Source organism: Mauremys mutica, unplaced genomic scaffold (assembly GCF_020497125.1).
Source record: "Mauremys mutica isolate MM-2020 ecotype Southern unplaced genomic scaffold, ASM2049712v1 Super-Scaffold_1559, whole genome shotgun sequence".
In the NCBI taxonomy this organism is placed as follows: Eukaryota; Metazoa; Chordata; order Testudines; family Geoemydidae; genus Mauremys; species Mauremys mutica.
Window position 1 is genome coordinate 783,528 of NW_025423353.1, and position 4,871 is coordinate 788,398.

Genomic DNA, 4,871 nt, shown 5'->3' on the forward strand with positions numbered 1-4,871 from the left:
CTTTGTGACTGACCCCAGTGCTTGAAAAAGACGAGACTCCCCGGTTCTTGCAGCCCCAGGGATGACAAGGGGGAACGTTGAAGGGGAGCAGATCATGCAATGAACTCCTGCCAGTGTGTGTAGCCTGCACTCCCTGCACCCCTGTGTTGGGAGGAGGAGCTGCTCTGGCTGGGGCAGGGATGGGGAGGGACCAAACAGGCTGGTTAGTGAGAGGCTGCCCTGACCCTGGACTCACGCCTGCTCCCCGCTCGGTTCCAGGATGGCCGGGCTCCTGAGGAGGTTCAGGAAGAAGCCTCTGCAGGTGGCCCCAGAGCCTGAGGGAAGCAGCTGCCATCTTCCCCAGGAGCGGAGTGGCCCCTCCGTCCCCACTGATGGGGAAGGAGCTCCCGGCCGGACCAGGAGGTGGAAGTGCCCAGCCTTCTGGAAGAGGAAACCTGCTCCCGGCGCAGGCGCTGAGGTGGGAGAGGCACCGGCCAGGCCAAAATGGAGCTGGGCCAGGATGCGGCTGGGCAGGCAGGGCCCAGCCCAGGAGCAGAACCGGGCAGGGTGGCTCCGGGACTTGTTATGTGGGCAGCAGCGGCCCCAGGAGCCCAGCCCCCATTTCCAGCAGGAGGCATCACCCTGCCCGGTCAGTGGGACCTTCCAGCCTTCCCAGGGCAGGAGGTGGAGGATCCTCTCCCAGCCCCAGCAGCTCGGCCCGCTCCCCATGGGACAGCAGCAGCGCCTGGGACTCAGACAGCAGCGAGGCCGACGGACGCTTCTGCTTTGTTCCAGGTGAGGAGCCAGGCTGGGCTCAGGGAGGGGTGAGGAGGGGGCTGTGAACACCCCAGGCCCAGGCCCTCGAGCAGTGCTATGGGGGCGGGTCCCCAGCTCAGGTGTCTGGCCTGAGCCACTGAACCCCACTGACACTAGATGCTGCCACTTTAATCCTTGGTGCTCCATTGGGCTGGGGGGGGGGGGGTGGGAGGCACCACCCAGGGAGTCCAGGACAGTGGGGGGGGTCTCTTTGCTATGGACTCCTGAAGGAGTTGGGGGCTGATGACACTGAGGCTACTTGAAATCAAATACATTTGAGATACAAGTACAGAGCCCATATTCATAACTTCAAATACAAAAATGGTGCACACATACAGCCAGCATAATTATAACCAGCAAATCATAACCTTGTCCTAGACACCTCACACGCCAACCTTTGCACAATATTTGCTGCACATATATAACAGTGGTGGCAACAATGATCTCTACGGTCCCAGTTCATATTAATAACGTCACAGCAGGCTACAGAGAAGTGGGAGGGAGGCGTCTTCCAGCCAGCGTGTCTCGTCCGTTTCTCCCTTGCCGCTTGGGCCGAGGTGGGAAGGGAGCGAAACGTGCCCGGCTGAAGGTTTTGCCCTCGGCCTTGAGGATTAAGCCCGACCCCCCAGCATGGCTAGGTCAGGGTTGTCCTGGGGTCTGTGGGGGGAGGGCTCAGCTGGGAGAAGGGGCAGACGAGGGGATTTTGTCTCTGATAGATAAGGGCTTTGTCAGCAGGAAGCTGTAGGTCACAGGCTGGGGGTGACAGTGGGGTTTGAGCTGGGGCAGCAGCAGCAGGGGAGCAACGTGTGTGTGTGTGTGGGGGGGGTCACTTGGTAAAAATGAACCTGCCAAGCCGCTCCCTCTACTGGAGCAAAAGCCTCTCATTTATCTCCACAACTCCCCTCCGTGAAAATCTCCACCCCTCCCCCGGCGCTGAGAGACCCCCTCACTCCCATGGAGATCTGTAATTGTTCTGACTCTTCCTTGGCCTTGTTCAAATAGTTTTTCCAGAAAAATGATCAAGGACATTTCAAATGAGAAAAACAAAACAAACCAGAGAAAGCCCCACCACACCCAGTTTGGGTCTGAATTTTTCTACTGAAATTTGGAGACAATAAAACTCACCCCTCTGTTGGCCAGAAACCAAAGCTAGACCTCCGCCGCTGTAGCTGTGACTTCTGCGACCGAACCACCAATGCGCTGACTCCTCTTGTGAGACATTTCTCTGCACTGCTGCTAATCCAGTTACTGACTCCAAGAAACATTTTCCTTAGCCTGGCTCCATGTGTCACTGGTTTCTATAGCAAAAGCCCAGGGGCGGCTCTACAAATTTGGCCGCTCCAAGCAGTCATGCCCGGGAGGCGCCCCCGAGCAGCAGACCTCCCGCGGGCATGACTGCAGAGGGTCCGCTGGTCGCGCGGCTCGGCTGGACCTCCCGCAGCTGCGGGCGGTTCGCTGGTCCGGCGACTGCGGTTGAGCTGCCGCAGGCATGACTGCGGGAGGTCAGCCGAGCCGCGGGACCAGCGAACCGTCCGCAGTCATGCCTGCGGCAGGTCCGCCGGCCCAGCCTGCCGCCCCCCCCCGGGAAAGGGCCGCCCCAGGCGGGTGCTTGCCCCGCTGGGCTCTGGAGCCGGCCCTGCAAAAGCCCTGTGGTCCAGACATCCTCATTCACATCAAGCTTCAAGTTGAGAATCATTTCCCCTTCCCACTCTGTGGGAGGGGAGACTTTTAAATGCGCTCTCTGTGCGACTGCACATGGCTAAGCAAAGAGAACAAACCCCCAATCCCCCCTGTGCTTTGGGAGCCAGGTTTGCGGTGGGAATTCTGTAGTTCAGATGACTTCACGCCTGGTCATTGGGATTCTTTACCAGTTTCTCTGGCATTGGGGTAGTTTTGTGCTCACAGCTGTGATGGCCAAGCAGTTAAGGCGTTGGAGTCGAAATCCAATAGGGTTCCCCTGCGCAGGTTCAAATCCTGCTCACAGCGAGGCTGGAGTTTTAGCCAGTCCCTCACCCGGGCAATAGCTCTGTACAACCCCCTGAGACACTCTCAATTCTCTCCCCACCCCAAGGAAATCCTGTTCTGCTCCTTTCATAGAGATCCCTGGGACACCACCTCACACTGTGTCCCTGATGGGTCAGGCAAACTCTCAGCACCTAAAGCCTCTGCCACTCACCTGGTGCCCCATAGATCAGCCATAGCCCTGGTTCTGCTCCTCTCTCTAGAGTGCGAAAGGAGCCAAGTCAGCAACTCCATGGGAGCTATGGGGCTGCAGGACCAACAGAGAAAAAATAGGTGCTCAGCGCCCACTGGCAGCCAGCTCCCCCCACACACACACTACAGGCCTTGCCGACAAGCTCCTCCTCTTCCCCTTCAGCACCTCCCACCTGCCAGTGATCAGCTGTTCAGTGGGGTGCAGGAGGCGCTGGGCAGGGAGAGGAAGAGGTGGGGGAGGGAGAGGAATGGGGCAGGAAGGTGAAGGCCGGGAAGAGATGGGTGCGTGGAATGGGGGCAGGGCTTGGGGTGGAAAGGGGGGATTTGTCCTGGGCCCTACACCCCTCTAGGGCCGACCCTGAAGGGAAGCACCGACTATCACTGTGACAATACAACTGACCAGCCTTGCGGGGGAGGCTGAGGGAGATCCGCACTCACCAGGTCTCTTCTCTCCCCCAAGTTGAGCCAGACACTGCTCTCTCCTGGCTCTCACTCTAGCAGCTGGACGCCAAGGAGCCATTTCCCCACAGGAAGTGCATTGAGTGCCCCTGTGGTGCTGGGGGGCTGGCGCTGCTGCTGCCTGTGGGGCTGGCAGGGGGGCTGATGTCTGCACAGACTCTCAGCTGCCAGGCCGGAGGGGGCACTTGGGACCTGACCAGACTGGCTCAGTGAAGACGGGGGGCTGACAGAGCAATACAGACGCTCTTCAGAGCACGGAGCAGCAGCCGCCCATGCAGCCAGGCAATGAGCATTTCCCACAGCCTGGAGCTGAAGGGGAGGCGGCAGCTGCTGTTCCAGCTCCTCGGGGACAGGCCCTGTCAGCCAACAGCCACTTCTTACTCCCCACAGCTAAGGGCGCCGGGTTCCTCCGGTGGGGGTGTGGAGCAGCCATTCGTTTTCCTGTCCTTTTTGTGTGCAGCTGCTGACAACAACATCCCAGACAGAGAAGCAACAGGCCAAACTACTATCATGCAGCTGCCAAAGTAGCTCAGTTGGGAGAGCGTTAGACTGAAGATCTAAAGGTCCCTGGCTCAGTCCCAGGCTTTGGCAGGCCCTGTCATCCCTCTTTGTGCAGGGGTGGCTTGTCTTCTGGGAGCACAGCAGTGCCTGCACCCAAGGTGAGTCCCTGAGCTTGGGCTCTGCAGTAGGCAAACATAGAATGGGCTTCTGCCCCTAGTTGGCCCACCTGACCTTTAACAAGGAGAGATGGGAGCTGTCTTTCCCAACGTGGCAGGGAGAGAGCAGGGCAGGGTTACCCTCAGGAATGGTGCCAGAGAGCTGCTGGGCAGTGACAGGCAGGGATTGGGGATGGAAGCTCCTCTGCCCAGCTGAGCAAGGGCAGTACCAGGGAAGGGGCATCTGTAAAAGTGACCCTGCAACACCTCTCCTTCTCTGGGCACCTAGAGCAGAGGCAGCTGGTGCTGACAGCTCCAAGGGAAGGCTTAAAAGCCACAGAGCAACTGAGGTCAGGGCCAGAGAAGGGCAGGACCATGCCTAGGTGTGGCCTTCAGACAGGCACAAAAACACCCAGCCAGGCTGCTCCCTGCCATGCCAAACACCCACTGAAGGTCACCAGCATGCGGGGCGGCTGCTGATGCTCTGTGGCCAACATCACAAGATGGTAGGAAAGCAGGGCCAGCCCCCATGGTGGGGCCTCTTACGGTTCTCACTTTGGCAGTGGGGCAGGAGATTTTACCCCAAGAGGCTTTTCCCCAGCTGGCGAGAAGCAGAAAAACACCCAGGCTCCGAAGACGCTATGTAGCAAGTACCCTCCAGCACAGGGACAGGCGCACACTTGAAAGAGGGGAACTGCTCCACACGCTAGCCCAGGCAGCGGCCCATTTTCTTTGGCAAGTCAGGAA

The 4,871-nt window shown here is 59.1% G+C and overlaps 1 non-coding gene across 1 annotated transcript; it reads left to right on the top strand.

Moving 5' to 3' along the window:
• The first annotated feature begins 2,699 nt into the window (after window positions 1-2,699).
• On the top strand, window positions 2,700-2,781 carry TRNAS-CGA. The gene has a single exon. It is a non-coding gene; the product is annotated as a tRNA-Ser (tRNA).
• The last annotated feature ends 2,090 nt before the right edge of the window (window positions 2,782-4,871 follow it).